General features: G+C 33.5%; 1 long non-coding RNA gene across 1 annotated transcript; it reads right to left on the reverse strand.

The window, feature by feature from the left end:
• Positions 1-905: 905 nt before the first annotated feature.
• On the reverse strand, positions 906-4,501 carry LOC131382419 (uncharacterized). The gene is made up of 3 exons (XR_009211885.1): positions 4,406-4,501; positions 3,010-3,209; positions 906-1,090 (listed from the first exon to the last, which is right to left on the reverse strand). It is a non-coding gene; the product is annotated as an uncharacterized LOC131382419 (long non-coding RNA).
• Positions 4,502-24,491: the final 19,990 nt, after the last annotated feature.

Here is a 24,491-nt window from a genome sequence, read left to right on the forward strand (position 1 = left end):
CAATGGACTAAATGTGAGCCACAGGGAAGCGAGATTGCTAGGCTAGAGCCTTTTTAAGTTCTGCCAAAGAATGTCATGAGACTTCCAGAGCAAGCATATGTGTAAAATGAACAGAGGAGGGTCATAAACAGAGATGCCCTCAGGGAGCTGGACAGTCTATGAATTTGGCATTAGAGAATGGGTCCACTCCTGTACCCTCATGGCTGAGATAATGAAGCTACCGTACAAGAGTATACATCATCAGCCAGATAAAATCTTTTCCTGATTTACCAATTTCCTCTGTTCCTGGTACTGGCTTAGACTCATTGTTTTTGTAAAACAGCAGCTAGGAGTCAGAAAGGAGGTAAAAAGGGGGAGAGAGAAAAGGCCATACCTTTCTCTACCTGCACTAAATTAAGTTTAATGATAGTTTCACTTTAAGGGGACTTAAGAACGTTTTTAAACGAGTCATGTGAAAAACACAACAAGAAAATGGACCTGTTTAGTTTTTAACTAGAGGAAAGAGAAGGATAACAGGGCCCAATTACATACATTTTAAATAAATAATGGGAGACCGTAATAAACAAATAAACAAAAGTTATGCTTTGATTATATCAGAAGTGATGCTTATTAAACTTATAGGTTACATTTGGTGATGTTGGTAGGGTTTTTTCATTGAGGAAGCTTTAAGAATTGAAACTGATAAAGACAGACTCCCATTTTGGCACTATGTGACAATTGTTTCCAGAAATTTACCATTCCATTAAATGTATTTTGACAAATTCATAGAATCTCTCTCTAATTGGGTTGATAAAATAAATATTTAGCCTTTTGAATTATTTTATTAATATACATATTCAAACTGTAGGAAATACTAGTAAGTACAAGCTATTAGCAGAGAGTTTGCTACCCTCAAGCTCGGGGCCCATTTTCATATCCACAAAGACTCCCTGTGGCTCCTTTTCTCTTTTTAGTGTAGCTGCCATGGGTACATCTTGCTTTCTTTTCTCAGTGGTTGCCACTGCCCACTCTTATGCTTGTAATATTTCTTCCAAAAGCTTGGCTGTGATGCGGAGCACATAATCCCCTGTTTCAGTGAAACCATGATTCCCTAAAAGAAAAGCACAGGATACTTCTGCTCCTTGATATATACAAAAATAATAGAAAATATAGAACACACACACACACACACACACACACACACATACACACACATAATGTGTATACAACCCCACACAAACACACATATAATTCCTATTTGCATGCATATATGCAGTTGGAACATTCTAAGAGCAGTTGTTGCTAATTTAATTTATAATGTCTGACTTTCTTTTGAAATGTTCAGTAGAAAAATCAATGCTAGATAAAAATTCCAAGTCCCAGAATTGACATGATTAGCTGTATGACCTTGGAAAGCTTCTTTTTATTTTTCTGAGCTTTATTTTTTTTCAGTAAAATTGGTACAATTAAATAATATTGCCAAACTGACAAGAGTTGTTCTAGTGATTAACTGAGAGAGAAGTCTCTGGCATATAGTAGACTTTCCATGGATATACTAGGATATTTTTTACCTTTCTTTGAGTAGAAGGAAAAAATTGAATCAGCAAAACTACATAAACTATATGCTCCTGTGGTCCTAGCTACTTGGGAGGCTGAGATGTGAGGATTGCTTAAGTCTGGGAGGTCAAGGCTACAGTGAGCTGTGTTTGCACCACAGCACTCCAGCCTGGGCAACAGAGAAAGACCCTGTCTCAAAAATAAAAGCCAGAAAAAAAACCACATAAAGTAGAAACATGAAACTTTGAATTGTTACCACCTCCAACCCAACTTTCTCCCAAATGGACATTCCTTTCTTGTTTTCCATGGGATATACTTTGGAAGGCTCTGCTCTGGTTACTGTGTCACATAGTCCTATAGCTTCATTGGGCACACACAAATCAAGTTGTATATTTCCTCTCTTGAATACAATGCAATTGTAGGCACACTAACTGTGGTGTCACATTATGATTATACCTGGCCACATTCAAGACATGAGAATTGAGTTTAACAGTCAAGTTTTGTCTCTTTTTCCTTTTTCTCATTTTTTTCTTTTGAAAAACTACTTTTCTGTTTTGACTTACGTTAATATTAACCAAACTTGTGCTTTCCAGAAAATTAATCCACAGATTAATCAAAATTCGATTTTCATTGAATTTCTGGCAAGCCATACTAAAAGAGCAATATGAATGAGTAGCAAATGCTATGGTCTGAATGTGCCCCCCACAATTTATATATTGAAACATAATTACTGATGTGAGAGTACTCAGAGGTGGAGACTTCAGAAGTGATAAAGGCATGAGGGCAGAGCCCTCATAGATGGAATTAGGGCTTGTATAAAAAATCTGAGGAAATGGGTCGTTCACTCTCTTCCACTTTTCTGCCATGTAAGGACACAGCAAGAAGGTCCTTGCCAGACACCACCTGCCAGTACCTTGATCTTGGACTTACAAACTTCTGGAAGTATGAGAAACAAATTTCTATTACTTATAAATTTTCTAGTCTCAGGTATTTTGTGATACCAGGATAAACTAAGGCAAATTTTTAGGGAGACCAATACAATAGAAAATTGTATTGGAAAAAAAAAATAAAGGTCAGAAATATTTCACTGTGAAACTTCCTACCTCTTCCATTTTATGAATAAATCCCTTGGCTCCAAGTAGAACTTGTGTCAATAGAAGACAAAGTAAAAGTTGTAGAATTGCAGTCATTAGAAAGATGAGTCTTACCATTACATTTAGGTATGGAAATTTGAAGCAGCTGTTTTGGATGGAGTTTTTCTCCTTTTTAATCTTTATTGATCTTATTGGATGATTATCAATTGATTGTCAGCACCTGATGGGCCTTCTGGTAAACTGCTAAGAAAGTACTAAAGGACTTAGGCTTTTCGAGATTTTAGATTTACAACACTTGCTTCAGCAATAATATCTCTTTAGCTCTGGTAACGAAAAGAACTTTTATCCAGAATTTCAGTAACTTACCTGAAATACTTACCTCAAATATAGTGTAGAAAGTAGAAGGCAGTGTATCACACAAAATCAATAATACAGGAACTTAGGTTTAATAATTAGTTCTGACGGCCAGGCACGGTGGCTCACGCCTGTAATCCCAGCACTTTGGGAGACTGAGGTGGGCAGATCACGAGGTCAGGAGATTGAGACCATCCTGGCTAACACAGTGAAACCCCGTCTCTACTAAAAACACAGAAACAAAAATTAGCAGGGCGTGGTGGCGGGTGCCTGTAATCCCAGCTACTCGGGAGGCTGAGGCAGGAGAATGGCGTGAACCTGGGAGGCGGAGCTTGCAGTGAGCCAAGATAGCGCCACTACACTCCAGCCTGGGTTACAGAGCAAGACTCCGTCTCAAAAAAAAAAAAGAAAAAAAAAATTAGTTCTGACCTGAAATAATTATCACGTTTTTAGGCAAATTTTTAGCCAGTCTGAGTTTCAGTCTCCTCATCTGCACCATGAAAGTGATATCTCCTTAGCTGAGTTGTTGAATGAAATAAATTTAATAATGCATGAAAAATGTCAAACACAAGGATGACAGATACTCCAGCTCAATTTAAAAAACTCCTTCTTAAATAATAGTACTTAATATAAGTAGCTACCGGTATTGCGTAAGGATATTTTTTAGGCCTGTTACAATAGATCTTCAAGAACTTCTTAATACCAAGGGCAAAATCTGTTAACTGGGGTCTTTGAGATGCTATGTAACATAGTGGGACCAGAACAAGCACATTTGCTTCCTCCTGACAAGATAGATGTGTGATCTTGGGAAATGTCTAACTCTGATCTGCAGTTTCCTCAACTGTAAAACGAAAGTAATCCCGCTCTCAACCAAACTGCTGTCAGCATTAAATAATGGAGTGCTTAGCATAAAATCAGGTAATGGCAAACTATTTCATAAATGGTGATGATTATCAGAATGAATGATGTGCTCTCAGTACAAACTGATCCCTAGTTATAGCAGTATCGTAAATCAGGCTTTATTTTTAAAATATTATTTCACAAATACTATCTCATTTTATACATACAATAACTTCAATAATTTGCATGAAGGAAATCTTTTTCTTTTTTTTTTTGGAGACGGAGTCTAGCTGTATTGCCAGGCTGGAGTGCAGTGGCTCCATCTAGGCGCACTGCAACTTCGGCCTCCTGGGTTCATGTGATTCTCCTGCCTCAATCTCTTTAGTAGCTGGGACTACAGGCGCCCACCACCACGCCTGGCTAATTTTTTTTTTTTTGTATTTTAGTAGAGACGGGGTTTTACCATGTTGCCCAGGCTGGTCTCGAACTCCTAAGCTCAGGCAATCCGCCCGCCTCAGCCTCCCAAATTGCTACGATTACAGGCATGAGCCACCGTGCCTGGCCAAGAAATCATTCTTTACTTTGTAGATGAGAAATCTGAGGTTATGAGAGACTTATATTTCCTCAAATCATTCCAAACAGTCACTGCAGCAAAAGATCCCAAAATCAGATGTTCTAACTCTCCATTCTTGGATACTTGTTATGACATCATATTGCATTCCAGTTTTAGAATTACTAAGTTATGTATTTTGGTTCATTGAAGGACTTAAACGCTACAATTCTCCTGAATTAAAACAGAAAGAAAAACCATGAATCTTTTAGCTATTTTCCCTCAAAACTTTGTTTCATATTTTGATTTAAATGATTCTTAAGTCTTGTTAATAAATTTCAGAAAGATTGATCTAGAAAATTATTAAACCTGATTTTGTTCTTCAGTGAATAAAATGGCCTTCAAGAGAGCTATAGTATGATTTTCAAACTGTACTTTATGTTTTGACAAAAGAAACTTTAATATTCCTGTATTTTTCCACTGCAGGTGAATTTGATATTCAAAAGATGAGAAGACTAATGGTTCTGATTAGAGTGAAGCAGAAAGTGAGGAGGATGTGTGAACTTCCCCACACAGACATTTAGCCAGATAATTTAAGCTTGGGTGTCTGTTACTTTATTTTATTTAAAACAAATTTGGCTTTATTTCTGGAAATTCCTGACTTAACTATGTATTTCAATCTCTACCTGAACGAATACAATCCTTATATACCTAAAATCAAAGTAGTCAGGTAGGAAACTCACAAAGCATGCATATTCAACAACATTGTGCTCTTTAATCTCTCACATTTTCTGATCTTTGAGTATGTCTCCATATTAATAAGTTTGTATTTGCACAAATAGGCATTTCATGGCATTGTTTGCTTGTATTTCATTTATCATTTTCCAAAATATGGTCTATTTAACAAGTTGTATGTGGAAAAAAAAATTTGTCAATCAAAGATATTTGTATGATGCCGGACTTAATTATCTAAGTCTCTAGGGAGAAATAATGTGACTAAAGTTTCTTCAATTTATTTGACCAGAAATCAATCATTTTATAAAGTATATCTTTTTTGTAGTTTTCCATGAAGTATACTGTGTTAGGACTTATGCGTACTTTAACTGTGAGGACTTTAATACTTCTCTACCTCATGTTCCCATTTTTAGTGTTGTCAGAATAATTGCAGCATAGCCAACTCTCTGGAGTTTATCTAAGACTTTCCCAGTTTTAGTGTTGAAATTCTAACATCCTAGGAAGCCCCTCAGTCCCAGGAAAACTGTTCTGGTTGGCCAACCTCTTGTTAATCTTGATGCCTATTATATAATTTTATATTGAAAATGTGCTTATCATTATGGTGCTTGTACAACAGGTCTACAAATGATTTTACACATCTCCTATCAAGATGCAAAATCTGAGTTCCCTGCCCTAGAATATGGGCTGGCTTTAGCAACTTTCTGCATGATTTTGGAGGATAGAAAATATTTTTCTAGTTGCTTCATTCTCTTCATTTGGATTTTAAAACATTTATTCCTTCAAACGAAATGAATATTAGTTTTTTATCAGAAAAATTAATTAAGTGTTACCATGTCCTGCTAAGTTTCATCCTATTGTGGTATCCATAAGAATTTTCCTGGCCGGGTGCGGTGGCTCACGCTTGTAATCCCAGCACTTTGGGAGGCCGAGGCGGGCGGATCACGAGGTCAGGAGATCGAGACCACGGTGAAACCCCGTCTCTACTAAAAATACAAAAAAATTAGCCGGGCGTGGTGGCGGGCGCCTGTAGTCCCAGCTGCTCGGAGAGGCTGAGGCGGGAGAATGGCGTGAACCCGGGAGGCGGAGCTTGCAGTGAGCCGAGATTGCGCCACTGCACTCCAGCCTGGGCGACAGAGCGAGACTCCGTCTCAAAAAAATAAATAAATAAATAAATAAATAAAAATAAAAGAATTTTCCTGAAGTATGCCCATATTCCACGTACATAATTCCATTTGATTGTTCTCTTTTTCTTCAAACGTGTGCCAATACAAAAGAAATTGGTACTAATTATTTTTCTCACATATCTTTTCACAAATACAAATACTAATCCAGAGAGCATATTTAAATATAAAATATGGCAAGACATTTCATAAGCACGAGATTTTCTGTCATATATGGCTTCTTTTCTAATGTTTCTTTATCATATTTTTCAGACAAGTTTTACCCTTTTTAGCCTCTTTGGTATCTGATAGTTTTTGAATTTTGTCTTGTAATTTATTTTTCTATTGATTAGCTGGTCTTTTTATATTTTAACTTTTTCCACACCCGTCTTTTTCATAGTTTTATTTTACTCTTAAGTGCTCTGTCTGTAAGTTTCTTCTTGCCAGTTTTAGTGGTCCATAATTTCCAATGGAAAGTCTGCTGCCAGAATCTTTCTTCTCCAGTGTTAATGGCTGCTCTTGAGAACCTGCCCCGCCCTCCATCATCTAATTTGAGTCAATGAGGGGGCAGACAAAAACAGATGGTTGGCACGGGGTGGAATGATTCACTGTTTGAAATCATGGTGAAACATTTTTGAAATTGGTGAGGGAGAGGGAAGCCTGACATTTGACAGAGCCGTGTAAAAATTGCCGTATCCAGACGAAGTTCAGTTTAATCTTCACTGTTATTTTCCAGATGTACTGATCATATTATTACGATTTTAAGATTATATCGAGAATATACCTTTTCCCAAATGCACTGTAATCATTTCAACAAAATGAGTTTATTATTGAGTGTCAATGTCGGGACAATTCCCAAAGTTACATTGTTGCCCTAACTTATTTGTTTTTCCTGACTTATTGAATACCTCCTCTATTTCTACTTATGTTAAAACTTTCTTTTTTGCATAATCTGTTTCCATGCTGTCTAATTAATTTCTTCACAAATTAGGGCTGTAATGAAATCTCAAACTACTGTGTAAGGGAATAAGTAACTATATATATATATATATATATATACACACACACTAACATATAATTGTATGTATATATAATTTAGTGTCACGGATCTATGGCACAAGATTATATAACTAAAAAAGTACTTACTATAGAACTAAATTATTATGACTATATAATGAGAATGATATAATAAAAAATTCAGACAAACTAAAATCTGAAGTAGTTTATTTTAAAAATTCATCTAATTTGTAACCAAAGCTTTCTTAATTGTTTTAAATTTGATTTTCTGAATGAAATAGAACAAAAAATGTAGTACCATGGTCAACCATGATGAGTTGACCTTATAAACCATGATTTCTCTATATGGGAATTATAACCCCCAAGGGGCCAAAAATGAACTCTTGGGCTATAAAAAAAAGTATGGATATTTCAAAGCTTTGTGGCCCTCCAAAGGGCCACACTACACAAAAAGATATGGAGTATTTTCTGATATTAAATTTGTATGAGATGGGGATTGGGAAAAAATATTTTAAAGAGTTTCTTAGGGGGATATAATAAAAAATAAGTTTGAGAAACACTTTTATAGACAGGTCAAGTCCTTATTTTTCCCAATACAAAGACAAATGTTAGCTTTATAATCAAATTTCCAAGTTATATCATGCAATTATAATTATACATGTATATTATATAGCATGTCAACCTAAGGCATGGAACATCAAATAATAACCTACAAAGCATTAACCTTTTTGTACAATCTTCTTGGTAAAGAAAATATTTTTAAGGAAACTATACTAAAATTTCATAGATAGATAAAAGGATGTAATAGTTTTAAGGATGCATCTAATGGGCAGTATTTAAGCATATATGTACATACAATGTTTTATATATATACATAAGATTTATAAAAGTCATAATATAGTCGTAAGATTATAGCTCTATACTTCTCTCTGAAGTCATTTCTTAGTACTGAAGGCAGATGGAAAAGAGAGTTTTGCTTCCTGCTTTTTCTGCATTGCTAATAGTTAATAGCAAAATTAATTAATGTAATGGCAAAAATAAACAGAATGAGAAAAAAGGAATAATAGAAATAAAGGGGCTGAGTTCAGCAATTGTGTAAATAAAAAGCATATATGTGTGCACAAACATGAGTAAACACTTGTATTTGTGTATTGATTAAATATTTGTATCATGCATGCTACATGTATTTTAATCACAAACTAATGAATTATTTGAAGGATCCAGGAACAGTTCAATAATAAAAAGATGATGAAAACAATTAAATACTGTGAGTGCCATAACAAAATCAGGGTAAAATGTTTAAACACATTGGTTTACTTAGAGGGCGATTGTTGATGACCTACTGAAAAACACCTTTACCAAAGTGGTAAGCCAAGCCCAGATTACAATGGAAGAGGTAGACATACTTAGCTACATCTATTATGGCTCCTATCAGCAATATGCTAAATTGCTGGGGTTTTTTTTAATTTGTTTATTTCTGGACCATAACAACATGATGATAAGACCTTCTTCTGTTTTCTCACCAATATAGAACCTACAAGCATATCTAGAAGATATGTGTTTGTGTGTGTGTATGCATGTGTGCTAAACAGATAGCTTTAAAATTTAAAAAATGCATTGAAATGAAGAACTAAATATAGCCTACTCTTTTAATAAATTGATAATATGGGAAGAAACACAGTGGATGTTTCAGGAAATAGTAGGATGTAAGGAAGTTAATTTTGGAATTGTCCATGCCTAGAATCTCTCCACAGAGTAGTAGACAGATTGAATATGAACTATAACCTGTCTAATTTACCTCACATGGCTATGAAGTTTATTGTACATTTTAAAACAATAGAAAGCTATAAGGAATTAGTGAATTAGTCAGGGTTAAAGTGTTAAATTTACTGCTGAACCAGCTAAGATAGAGTCCAACTAAATGTTCATCTTTTCTTTCTTTGGACATCATTTCTATTGTAAGACATATTCTTCACATTCCTTATTCTTTCTATTGATTGTGCTACACTGGGGCACATTACTGATTCTTAAACTATATTTTAAAACACTGGAAACAACTTTGCTTATTCAGCTTTACACATTTAATTTTTAATTGCATACCATGTTTATGAAAGTTCACCTAGTTGTCTTTTCAAATTATGTTAACCATAAGATATGGCCAAGGTAATTTAAAATAACTATGATTAATATATTAAACACTCTAAAAGTTAAATAAAAGGAAAAATTTGAAGGGTAATCTCAATAGAAACATGAAGACTCTGGTAGACAATTACATGGAAGTACTCTAAATAAAAATACAGAAAAAGAGATATAAAATTTACCCAGTCAGCTAATAAGTAGAATTAAATAGCTAAGTAAAGAATAAGTGAACTTGAACATAGTTCAATAGAAATTACTCAAACAAAAATACAAAGAGAAGAATGAGAAAACGGTGAAAATAAAATTGAAACGCAATATCCAAGATCTGTGGGATGTTATCATATACTTTAATATGTAAGCAATTGATTCCAGAAAGATAAAAAAGAAGCAGAAAGAGGTAAGAAATATTTTAAATGGGCTGGGATACTGAAAATTTAATTACAGAAATAAAACCACACATCGAAGAAGCTCAGAGAATACCTACGATGATGATTCCCAAAACATAACCACTCCTCAACTTGTCATATTGAAATTACTGAATACAACAAACAAACAAAAATATTAAAGTCAGCTAGTATGGGAGAGGGTTATTACACATAGAAGAAAAAAATAATAATTACAACAGTTTTCTCTTTAGAAACACACAAGCCAGAAGGCAATATATTGACATAATTAAAGTGCTGAACATTGTCAAGACAAAGGAATACGAGTTTTCTATTCTTATCCTCCCACAGAGCAAATAATTTTGACAACCACTCTCAGAGGAGAACACCTTTGTAGAGACTGGGAATCTAATGAAGAAGCCCCATCACCTGTTGGAGTAAAAACAAATGCAAGAATAGGTGTATTGAAAAGGATAAGAAGAAAAGTTTTACTTTACCCACATCCCCTCTTCACCAATGTGGCACAGCTCAGTGAGACCCCTTTGGCTCTTGACTTCCTCCATGGGAGAAGTGACAACACAGTGAGCACCCAACTTCCCCAGAAATGTGGTATGGCTAGGAGCAGGGAAGAGGGTTCGGGAATCACAGCAATGGGGTGCAGAACTCAGTAAAGCGCCATAGTTTCTATAAATCTCCTCACAAACTACACCAAGAAGTGTGCCCGTAGACCTTGTAGAATAGACCCTCTACCCCCCAGCTAGCCCATTCATGCTGCTAGCACTAGCACTCCATGGACTTCTCCCTGGCCCCTGTAGCTGGTGCCCAGTGTGCCACCCTGCATATAATGTATGTGACCGCCTGAAGATTGTGCACAAGCACATGCAGATAGCTGATTTATCTCTGCAAGATTGAGAGATGGTGTTTATCCTTCAACATTTCAGGGCACAATGGCCCTAGGAAACATATAGTGTTCTCACACACTGCCTGGCTTTGCAGAATTGGGAGAATACATAGAGCCCTAAGACTGTTTCCTCCTCTAAAAAGGGAAATAAGAGAAGTGAAGCAGGTGCATCCATAGAACGGGTCTAAGAGTCTTAATAATCCCTAGCCTGGATGAATGGTGAAGGTCTTTTGTTCCTGACGCTAATCAGTAAGACTGAAAAAAGGTGTCTGATCCTTTAAATGTGAAGACAGCAATAGAAGACTTCAAAGAACATGAAAAATTAGGGAAACACAACACCACTGAAAAATACCTATAAATTTTGTAACCAATCTCAAAGAAATGGAGATTTACAAATTGCCCAACAAAGAATTCAAAACAATTGTTTTAAGAGAGCTCAGTGAACTACACTAGACCAAAATAGTAACTTCAACAATATTAGTATTACAATTCACAAACAATACAAAAAGTTTTAAAAAGAGACAGGACTCATAAAACAGAACCAGCAGAAATTGTGGTGCTGAAAGAAATAAAAAGTGCAATAGAGTATAAAACACACTCAAACTGAAAAAAGAATCTATGATCTTAAAGACAGAAATTATCTAATCATAATAGTAAGAAGGAAAAATAAAAGGAGTAGAGAAAGTCCAAGAGATTTACAGGACATCACCAAGTATACCACTACAGGTTGAACACCCCAAATCTGAAAATTGAAAATTTGAAATGCTCCAAATTCTGAAATTTTTCTAACACCATCATGACACTGAAAGAAAATGCTCTTTAGAGCATTTTAGATTTTGCATTTTCAGATTTGGCATGCTCAACCAGTTAATATAATGAAAATATTTCAAAATATAAAAAGAAAAAGTAATTTAAAACATTCTGGTCCCAAGCATTTCAGATAAGAGACATCAAACTTCTATGTATATTGTAAATTCCCAGAAGGAGAAAGTCGGTTAAGAGAATGGAAAGCATTTTTCAAAAAAATGTCTGAAGACATCCCAAATCTTGGAAAGGATATGGACATATAAGTTCATGAAGTACAAAATATCCCTCATGGGATCAAGATTACAAAGATTATCCTGAGACATATTATAACCAAATTATAAAATGTCAAAGACAAAGAGCATTTTTAAAACAGCAAGAAAAAATCGTGTAACATACAAGAGCATCTCCATAAGGCCATATGCATTTTTCTCTGCAGAAACCTTGTATGCCAGGAAAGCATAGTCAAGGAACTAAAAGAATAGAGGGAAAAAAATTTCCAGCTAAGAATATTTTGCTTAACAAGGATGTTCTTCAGAATTTAAGGAGAGACAAAGATTTTCCCAGACAAATAAAAGCTAAAAAAGTTCACCACCAGACCTTTCATAAGAAATGCTAAAGGGAGTTCTTCAAGTTTAAATAAACAAATGTTAAGTACAATATGAAAACATGTCAATGAAATAAACTCACCATAAAGGTAAGAATGTTGTCAAATACAAAATGCTCTAATATTATAATGGTGATGTGTAAAATACTTTTGAACTTGATATAAGAGTTTAAAAACAAAACATTAACAATAAGTACAGCTACAATAATTTGTTAAAGTATATGCAGTAGAATAGTTTGTAAAATGTGACATCAACAACATGAAATGTAAGGGTAAGACAAGTTAAAGTGTTGAGTTTTGTGTGTGAAACTATAATATGTTCTATGTGTAAGCCCCATATTACTACTGGGCTTACACAAAGAAAATCCTGACGTAGATACACAAAGATAAAGTAAAATGAATCAAAGCATATTACTACAAAAAATTATCAAACCACAAAGGAAGATAGAAAGGAGAAAAAGCAACAGAAAAACTATAAAACATTCGAAAACAATTAAAGAACCAGAGTAAGTCCTTACATTCAATAATTACTGTAAATGTAAGTAGTTTGAATTTTTTGACCAAAAAACATAGAGTGGCTGAATAGATTAAACCAAAGAAATCCAACCATATGCTGCCTATGAAAGACTTACATTAGTTTTAAGGACACACATAGGCTAGAAGGAAAAAGGAAATAAAAAAAAATGGGAAAAAGGTGTTCCAGACAAATTGTAACCAAAAGAGAGGGAAGATATGGGGGGCTATACATAGAAAAAAATAGATGTCAGGTAAAAAACTGTAAGAAGAAATGAAGAAAGTCATTAAATAATGATAAAGGCAACAGTTCATCAAGTGGATATAGCCATTGTAAATATATATGCACCTCACATCAAATCACCTAAATATGTAAAGATAATATTAATAGAACTGAAGGGAAAAATAGACAATAATACAATACAGTAGGGGACTTCAATAACCCACTTAGACAATAGATAGACCATCTGGACACAAAAGCAATAAGGAAACAATAATTAACAATTCCACAGACCAAATGGACTTGTCAGACATTTGCTGAATATTCTATCCAACAGCAGCAGAATGCACACTTTTTTTCAAATGCACACAGAACATTCTCAAAGGTAGATCATATGTTGAGACACAAAACAATTCTCAACATATTTAAAAATATTGAAATGATATCAATTATCTTTTATGACAATTTGTGAAGCTAGAAATCAAAAACAAAAATAATATTGGAAAATTCACAAATTTGTAGAAATTAAACAGCACATTTTTGAATAACCAACGAATTAAAGGAGAACTCAAAGCAAAACAAAACAAAACAAAAAATCCTGAGAGAAATGAAAATAGAAAAACAACTACAAAATTTATGAGGCCAGGCATGGTGGCTCCCGCCTGTAATCCCAGCACTTTGAGAGGCTGAGGTGAGCAGATCACTTGAGGTCAGGAGTTCAAGGCCAGACTGCCCAACATGGTGAAACCCCACCTCTCCTAAAAGTATAAAAGTTAGGGGGGGCTTGGTTGTATGTGCCTGTAATTCTAGCTACTTGGAGGTTGAGGCATGAGAATTGCTTGAACCCAGCAGGTGGAGGTTGCAGTGAGCTGAGATTGCACCACTGCACTCCAGCCTGGGTGACAAAGTAAGATTCTATGTCACAAAAAGAAAAAGGAAAAAAAAAATACTTGTGGAATGCAGCAAAAACAGTTTTGAGAGTTGAGTTTATAATAATAAACACCTTTTTTTTAAAGACCTTAAATAAGCAACCTAACATTACACCTCAAGGAAGTTGAGAAAGAAGAACAACTTGAGCCCCAAGTTTGCTGAAAGAAGAAAATCATAAATATTAGAACGGAAATAAATGGAATAGATGTGAGCAAAACAATAGAAAAGATCAACAAACTAACAGTTGGTATTTTGGAATATAAAATTGAGAAGCCTTTAGTTAGACTAATTTTTTTAAAAGGAGGGAAGACACACGTAAATAAAATCAAAACTGAAAGAGATGACCTTACAAGTGATACCACAGAATTACAAAGATCTCAAGAGAATACTATAAATGTTTACATGTCAATAAATAGGAAATCTTAGAAAAAATTGATAAATTTCCAGAAGCATACAACCTACCAAAACTGAATCAGTAAAAAAAAAACTAGAAAATCTGAAGAGGCAAATAACAAGAAGATTGAATCAGTAATCAAAAAAACCTCCTAATAAAGAAAAGCCAGGACCATATGGCTTCACTGGTGTATTCTACCAAACATTTAAAGAAGAATTAATTCCAATCTTTCTCAAAGTTGCCCTAAAAATCGAATAGGAAGAAACACTTCAATTTTTTTACAAGGTCATCATTGTCCTAATACCAAAGTCAAACCAAGACACTGCAAGTCAAGAAAATTACATGCCAATATTTTTGAAGAAAATAGTTGCAAAAGTTCTCAACAAAATAGGAGTAAGCTGAATTAAACAGCACATCAAAAGAGTCACACACTAGATCAAGTGGGATTTTTCCCTGAATTGCAAGGATGAGTCAACAAAAGAAAATCAACAAATACGATACGTCACTTTAGTGAAATTAAGGATAAAAACCATATGATTATCTCTATAAATGCAGAATTGTTTGACAAAATCCAGCATTTTTTTCAAGATAAAAACTCTCAAATTGTTCTATGTAAAAGGAATGTACTTCAACATGATAAAGGCCATATATGACAGGCTCACAGCTGACATCACACATAACAGTGTAAAGCTGAGAGCTCTTTCTCTAAGATGAGCAATAATGCAAGAATGTTTACTGTCACAATTTCTATTTAACATTGCACTGCAAGTCCTAGTGGAGCAAGTAGGCAAGAAACAAAATGAAAAGTATGCAAATGAAAAAACATTAAAATTTTCTCTGTTTGCAGGTGACGAGATCTTACATATAGAAAACCTTCAAGGTTTCACTACAAAAATATTAGAATTGATAAACAAATTCAGTAAATTTGCAGGATACAATATTAACGTGCATAAACCAGTTGTGCTTCTATACACTAACAATATGATGTCCAAAAATTAAATCCAGAAAACATTCTTACAATAACATCAAAATGGAAAAATACTTACAAATAAATTTAACTAAGGAAGTAAAATACCTATACACCAAAAACTATAAAACATTGATGAAAGAAATTTAAGAAAACCAAAATAAATGTAAAGATATCCCATGTTGATGGATTAGAAGAATTAATATTGTTTAAATGCCCATACTGCTCAAACCAATCTACATATTCAATGCCAACTCTGTCAAAATCCCAATGGCATTTTTCACAAGAATAGAAAAAAAAAATTTTAAACTTCATATGTAGCTCCTAAAGAGAAAGCAAAGCAATCTTAAACAAAAGAAAAAAAAAAGATAGAGGCATCATATTTCCTAGTTTTGAAATATATTAGAAAGCTATAGTAATCAAAATTACATGGTACTCTTATAAAAACAAACATATAGGAAATTGGAACAGACTGGAGAGCATAGAAATCCATTACAGCCTCATTATCTTTGCTAAGGGTGTCAGGAACACAAAATGGGGAAGGTTAATGGTGTTCAATAAATGGTGTTGGTAAAACTGGATATCCACCTGTGGAAAAGTGAAATTGTACTATTTTCTCATACCATATAAAATATCAACTCAAAATAGATTAACTTAAATATAAAATTTCAAACTGTAAAACAACTAGAAGAAAACACAGAAAAAGCTTCCAACATTTATCTGAGCAATGAAATTTTGGATAAGATCCAAAAACACAGGCAACAAAAGCAAAAATAAACACATAGGATTGCATCAAATTAAAAATCTCCTGAACATCAATGGAAACAATCAACAGAGTGAAGAGAAAATATATGCAGTAGGAGATAGTATATGCAAACATACTACTGGTAAAATGTTAATATACGAAATATACAAGAAATTCAAACAATTTTATAACAAATATATCTTAAATAATGAAATTTAAAATTATACAAAACACCTGAATAGACATTTCTTCAAAGAAGATACTCAAATATCAAATACATATATGAAAACGTCCTCAACATCACTGATCATCAGAAAAGAACACAAAACCATATTCTCACTTTTGTTAGAATGGCTATTATCACTCATCAAAAAAAATGAAAGATAACTAATGGCAAGGAAGTGGAGTAAAGGTGACCCTTGTATACTGTTGGTGGAAGTATAAATTGGTAAAAACAATTTATGAACCGCTATGAAAAAAGGAGGTTCAACAGAAAGTTAAAAGTAGAACCGCCATATGATCCAGCAATCTACTTCTGGGTATATATTCAAAGGAAATGGAATCATTATGCCAAAGATATATCTGCACTACCTTGTTCACTATAGCATTATTCACAATAGCCAACATATGTAAACAACCTAAGTTGATGAATGGATAAAGAAAAATCGAATTACATAAAAATAATATTTTATCATTATATCTATCTATCCATCTATCAATCTATCTGTAATGAAATGATATTCAGCCTTGGAAAGCAAAAAAAAAAAAAAAAAAACTTCCACTTGTGACAACATTGATAAACCTGGAGGACATTATGCTGAGTGAAATAATAAGCCAGAAACAGAAAAACAAATACTGCAAGATCTCATTGATATGTGGAATCTTAAATTTGCGTTCATAACATCATGAAGTAGAATCGTGGTTTTCAGAGGCCTGGGGTGTGAGGTAAATGGGAAGATGCTGGTCAAGGGTTCTAAGTTTTAATTATGCAGGATAAATTAGTTCTGAAGATGTAATGTACAGCATGGTAAATTTAGTTAATAATAACCATATTAGATAATTGAAATTTACTAAAAGAGTAGATCTTAAGTGTTCTCAAAAACAAAGTCATTATGTGAGGTGAACTTTTTAATTAGCTTGATTGTGGTAATAATTTCACATTGTATACATATATAAAAACATGTTGTATATCTTAAATATATACAATATAAACAATATATACAATATATACAAATTTATATACTATAATATATTATATATAATATATATTTAATACTATATATACAACATATTTTATATATAGTATTAAATATATATTATATATTATATTGGATATTGTATATACTGTATTAAATATAAATATATTGTGTATATTAAATATATTATATATATACACATATATATTTACACACACAAATATATATTGAAGTACATCTCAATAAAGCAGGGGGAAAAAGGAGAGAAAGTGTCCACCCAGAATTCTATACCCAGCAAAATTATGTTTTAAAACTGAAGAATTAATACTCTCAGACCAATGAAAGCTAGTTAATTGCCAGAAATCTTGTATAAGATTTTCTAAAGGAAGCTAGTTGAAGAGAAAAACTATGAGAATGAAAACATGGATCTAGATAAGGAAATAAAAAGTAGTTAACATAAGATGAATGAAGGCAATATTAAATTAAATTTTTCTAAATTTTACTTGCTTTGAAATATATCTGACCATGCAAAACAAAGCAGTCGCAATTATTGAGTTTTTATAGCATAATTAAAATAGAAGATGTAATAAAAATAGCACAAAGATGGGAGAGAGATAGACTTTGATTAATCTAAAATATATATCATAAGCACAAGGGAAACAACTGGAAAAATGCAAAAAAGTGAATAAACAATATGTTAATAAAAGAGACAAAAAGAAATCTTTAAAAATGTAAAATTATCTCAAAAGAATTCAGAAACACATGAAAAGACACAAAAATAAAATGAAAAAAGTGTAAACAATTAACAATATGGCAAATTTTATGCCAACCAGATCAATAATCTCATTAAATATGAATGATTTAAACACACAAGCTAATATATCAAGATTGTCAGTTTGGAGAAAAAGCAAGACCCATCTATATGCTCTCTACAATAAACCACTTAAAATGGAAATATACAGACAAGTTAAAACTAAAAGGATGTAAATAGATATACTATGAACACAGCAAACAAAATACACCTGAAGTAACCATATTACTTTCAGAGAAGGATAACTTCGCAACAAGGAAGGTTATCAGGGATAGGAGGAGACATTCTTTAATTAAAAAGGATAAAATCTTCAAGGAGACATAAAAATTGTAAATATTAATATTTCTAACAAGAGAGCTTGAAAATATATAAAGGAAAAACTGGGCGAGCCGAAGTTATAACTAGACAAATGAATAATGATGATTAGAGACTTCAATATTTCTTATCAGTAATTGATATAACACATAGTAATTGCTTATAGAAAAATCAGCAAATGCATAGCAAAACTGAAAATATCATAAAACAGTTAGTCTAAATTGATATGTATTGAAAACATCATCCAACAAAAAAGCACACACACACTTTTTTTCAAATACAGAAGGAGCATTTACCAAGGAAGACAATAATCTGGACCATAAATAATCTGAACACATTTATAAGAATAGAAGACATATGGACCATGGTACAATTAACCTAGAATTTAGTAACAGAAATTTATCTGGAATATCTTCAAAATTTTGAAATTAAACATATTTCTGAATAACCTACAAATCAAAGAGAAAGCCTCAAAGGAAATTTAACTTTGAATTGAATGAAAAAATACATCACATTAAAATTTGATAGATGCAGCTTTGCTTATAGGAAATATATAGTGTTAAATACTTTTATTAGAAACAAAGAGAGGTCAATATTAATAATCTAAGCTTCCACTTTTAAATAAAATGTCAAACAAGCAGAAGGAAGGAAATAAAGCATTAGAATAGAAATCACGATATTTAAAATATAAATATAATAATTAATAAATTTAAAATCTTATTACTTGAAAATATCAATGGGCTTGATAGATATCTAAGAACATCAATCCAAAAGGAAAATATGGGCGGGGTGCAGTGGCTCATGCCTGTAATCCCAACACTTTGAGAGTCTGAGGCAGGAGGATTGCTTGAGCTCAGGCGTTAGAGAACAGCCTAGGCAACATAGTGAGACCCTATCTCTACCAACAACAAAGAATTAGCCAGGCATTGTGGTGTGTGCCTGTAGCCCCAGCTACTCTGTATGCTGAAGCTGGAGGACTGCTTGAGCCAACGCAGTTGAGGCTGCAGTGAACCATGACTGTGCCGCTGCACTCCAGCCTGGATGATTGAGCAAGACCCTTTCTAAAAATAAAATAAAATGCCAGATGCTATGGCTCATACCTGTAATCCTAACACTTTGGGAGGTCAAGGTGTGAGAATTGCTTGAGCCCAGGATTTCAAGACCAGCCTAGACAACTTGGCAAGACCCTGATTCTCCAAAAAAAAAAAAAAAAAAAAAAAAGTAGCCCAGTGTGGTGGCGCACACTACCATTAGTCAGGTATGGTGGTCCCAGCTACTCTAGAGGCTGAGATGGGAATATCACTTAAGTCCAGGAGGTTATGGATGCAGTGATGCAAGATGGTGCCATTTCATGCCAGCCTGGGCAACAGAGTAGGGAAAAAAAGAAGGAAAATATGGGAGATTCAAGTTATCCATATGAGGAGTAGAAAAGGAGGCCTCAACAGTGAGACAAAATATAAAAAGGGCAATAAAGAAACACTATGAATAAGTTCATGCCCATGAATTCAACAACTTAGATAAAATTAACCAATTCCCTGAGAGCCAGAAACTACAGAAACTCACTCAAGAAGATATAGATAAAATGAATAGCTCTATGTCTATTTTATAAATAGAATCACAGTTTAAAATCTTACAAAAAATAAAGCTCTTGGCCCAGAATGTAAATTTTATCACACAGTTAATCAGGTAATAATACCAATTCTGTATAAAATTTTGCAGAAAATAGAAAAAGGATGAAACATTTTCCAGCTCATTTTATGCATCCTGAATTATTCTGATGCCAAAACCACCAGAGTGTGAACATGAAAAGTAGTAACTTTATAATGGAGGAATCTGGTAAATATCACCTTAACCAAGTGATCAAGTGTAACATCACTATTGATAAATCATGTTGTTCTTATGTACCACCTGATATGATGCAATTATTTCCCAATATTTCTAATCTCAGTCTAATCATGAGAAAACATCAGAAAAATCCAAATAGAGGGATATTGTACAAAACACCTGACAACTACTCTAAATTAGCAACAAGGTGTGAGATAAAAACTAACAAACTTGGACAGACTTGAGAAGATTACAGAGACATGACAACTAAGTGCAGTGTTTGATCCTAGTTGGATATGGGAAAATTACACCGTGGAAAAATTGTGGAGATCTGAATAGAGTCAATAGTTTTGCTGACAGTATTGTTTCAACGTCCATATCAAAGTTTTGATGAATGTACTCTGTTTATGTCCGATCATAACACTAAGAAGCTGAGGGAAAGGTATATGAGAACTCTCTACTCTTTCCGGAACTCGTCTTTAAATCCAAAATCATTTCAAAATAAATACATTTTTAAAAATTCATTAAAAAAGTAAAAGTCAGAATTCAAGATGCAACTATTAAGTAATTTTGATCACTTATTTTGTTAAGTAAACATTCAAAATGTATTCGTCCAAAGAAGTGCTAGCTTTCAAAAAATAAGTTTGTAGGCATATAATGTCATTGCTCAAAGTTTGGAAGCTTTTCCTTTTTTTTGTAAGTAACCTTAGAATATAGAAACATTATAAGAATGCTAAATTGTAAAGTTTATCTAATTCAACACCATATTTTATATCAAAACCCTGTGTTATATGTGACAGTCACTCATCACAAATTAGTTTCTAAAAAATAAATAAATAAAATAAAATAGTAAATTCCTCTCTACCAAGCAAGAGCCAATGATCTGTTATCCAAAAGAAACACACTTCATTTGTAAAGATACACGTAGACTGAAAATAATGGAACGGAAGAGCTTTTCCATGCCAGTGGAAACCACACAAGAGCAAGAGTTGTTATACTTACATCAGACAAAATAGATTACAAGACAAAAGTATAAGAAGAGATAAAGAAGGTCATTATATAATGATAATGGTTCAGTTCAGCATGTTCATGGATTGGAAGAATCAATATTGCTAAAATGTCCATACTACGCAAAGCAGTCTACAGATTCAGTGCAATCCCTGTCAAAGTACCAATGACATTCTTCATGGAAATAAAAATTCCAAAATTTATATGGACTCACAAAAGACCCAGAATAGCCAATGCTATCCTGAGCGAAAAGAGCAAACTGGAGGAATCACTTTACCTGACTTCGAATTTTACCACGGAAGTATAATAACCAAAATAACATGATACTGGCACAAAAACAGAACAGAGAACCCAGAAACAAATACACATACCTATAGAGAACTCATTTTTGACCAAAGTGCCAACAGCATACACTGGGGAAAAGACAGTCTCTTCAATAAATGGTACTGGGAAAACTGGATATCCATATGTAGAAGAATAAAACTTGATCCCTATCTCTCATCTTCTACAGGCAACCAAAGCATAAATGGATAAATGGGATCACATCAAGCTATGAAGTTTCTGCCCAGCAAAAGAAACAATCAGTGAAGTGAAGAGACAACCCACAGAATGGGAGAAAATATTTGCCAACTACCCATCTGACCAGGAATTAATAACCAGAATTTATGTGGAGCTCAAACAACTCTATAAGAAAAAAATCTAATAATCCTAATTAAAAATGGGCAAAAGATTTAAAGAGACAGTTCTCAAGAGAAGGCATACATATGGCAAACAATAGTATGAAAAAGTGGTCAGCATCATTGATCATCAGAGAAATGCAAACCAATACTACAATAAGATATTATCTCCTTCCAATTAAAATGACTTTTATTCAAAAGACAGGCAATAACACAGGCTGGTGAGGATGTGGAGAAAAGAGAACCCTCATACACTGTTGGTGGGAATGTAAATTAGTACAACCACTATAGAGAACAGTTTGGAGGTTCCTCAAAAACTAAAAACAGAACTAGCTTACGATCCAGCAATCCCGCTGCTGAGTGTATACCCAAAAGAAAGGAAATCAGTGTATAGAAGAAACATCTGCACTCCCATGTTTGCTGCAGCACTGTTCACAATAGTCAAGATTTGGAAGCAAACTACATGACCATTAACAGATAAATGGATTTTAAAAAGCGGTACTTACATACAATGTAGTGTTATTCTGAAACATAAAAGGAGATACTATTAATTGCAACCACATGGGTGGAACTAGAGGTTATTATATTACGTAAAATAAGTCAGGCACAGAAAGACAAACATTACATATTCTTACTTATTTGTGAGATCTAAAATAAAAATAATTGAACTTATGGAGAAAGAGAAAAGAAGGATGGTTACCAAAGTCTGGGAAGTGTAGTCGGGGATAGAGGGGAGCAGCGAGATGGGGATGGTTAATGGGAAAAAAAAAAATAGTCAGAAAGAATGAATAAGACCTAGTATGTGATAGCACAACAGGGGTACTATAGCCAATAACAATTTCATTGTGCACTTTAAAATAATTAATAGAGTGTAATTGAATTGTTTGTAACACAAAGGATAAATGATTGGGTGGATGGCTACCCAATTTCCCATGATGTGTTTGTTACGCATCTCATGCCTATAACAAAATATCTCATATATCTCATCAATATATACACATACTATGTACCCCCCAAAATTTAAAATAACTAAAAACCAAGTACTCCAGAAAAAAAATATTTTATTTATGATATACTATGAAATGTCAATAAAAAGTGGATCAACCGTAACCTACCAAAAGAAAGCAAAACAAGCAAGCAGAGAAATCCAGAAGTTGGAACATTCTGTGACAAAATTAGCCAAACCTCACGAAAAACTGGGTTTTCTAAGATTAAATGTGACGTAAGAGAACAACAATCGGAGGTATGACATATATTCTGTTTGTATAGAGAGTTCAGAAAACGTTAATATCATCTATGTATTGATAAGTTTCTGAAATGAAATAATGGAGATCAATTATTGAAAAATCAAGATTACAAAAAGATATCATCTCAAATTTTTGTAAATCGACTATTACAAAATAGTTTATGAAAAAGTTAACTAATACATTTATTTTTAAAAGTAAGTAAAAATAATGGCACATATGTTTGTTTTGTATCTGTGTAGTTTGCATATAAATGGGTACAGAAATATAATCTAAAATATTAATAACAATAATTTATGGATAGTGAGAATGTGACATTTTATCTTATTTTCTTTTTGCCAGTCTAAATGTCATTAATTTATACAATAAATATTTATGATTTCAGGAATAATAAAAGATTACTTTTAAAAACCCAAATGCCGGGCATATGTCGAAGTCCTAACACACGGTATCTCAGATTGTGACTTTATTTGGAAATTGGGTCCTTACAGATGTAACTATTTGTTAAGATAAAGTCATAGTGAAGTAGGATGGGCCCTTAATCCAATATAACTGGTGCCTTTGTAAAAAGACGAAAAGAGACAAAGAGACACAAGAGATAATATCATGTGACAATGGAGGTAGAGGTTGAAATGTGGTAGCTACAAGGCAAGGTATGCCAAGAATTGCCAGTAAAACACCAGAAACTAGAAAGAAGCAGGAAAGGATTCCCTACTGCAGGTTTTAGAAGGAGCATGGTCCTGCTGACAGCTTGATTTCAAACTTTTAGATAACAAAATTGTGAAAGAAATAAATTTTGTTGTTTTAGGCAACTCAGTTTGTGGTACTGAGAGTGGCAGAAGGCAGCCAAATGCCTAGGTAGATAGGGGTGGGCTCCTGGTGAAATCCCTCTAGGCCAAAGGCAGTTTAAAGCCTGAAAGCCAAGCAACAATTGAGAACTTTTCTTCCCATTTGGCGTGTTTTCCTCTGATTGATCTCCACCCTTCACCTATTTTACATAAACCTACCCTTTCCTAATTGATTTTCTACACTGTCGTGCCATGCCCACCTATAAGGACTTTTTGGGAGACAATTTAATTCTTAACACTGGGCATAGCATTCTGATGGTCTGTTGTTTCTTCACCATACCTTGAAGATACAGTCAACTGCTTCCTTTCACTACTGTGTTAAAAAGTCAGCTCTTGTTCTGCTTGCCATTAATTTTTAAATTATCTGTATTTTTTTCCTCTGGCTGCTTTTAAGATTTTTTTTTTCCTTCATTGCTGTTCTGCAGTTTCCTTCATTACTGTTCTGCAGCTCAGTGATTTGTGCTTGTATAGAGCCTTCATTTCTTTTCAACTCAGTATTTAATGACTTCCTAAACCCTAGAATGGCTAGATTTCATTGTCAGGATAATTCTTACCTGGCATTGTTTTAAATTCTGCCTCCCTCCAATTTCTCCTTAACATGTCTGGAAGTCTCATTAGATGCGTTTTGAAATTTCTCCCTCTTTTTTCCATTCTTATTTAACCTTGTGAACCAATATCC

Source organism: Hylobates moloch, unplaced genomic scaffold (assembly GCF_009828535.3).
Source record: "Hylobates moloch isolate HMO894 unplaced genomic scaffold, HMol_V3 SCAFFOLD_24, whole genome shotgun sequence".
Taxonomy (NCBI): Eukaryota; Metazoa; Chordata; class Mammalia; order Primates; family Hylobatidae; genus Hylobates; species Hylobates moloch.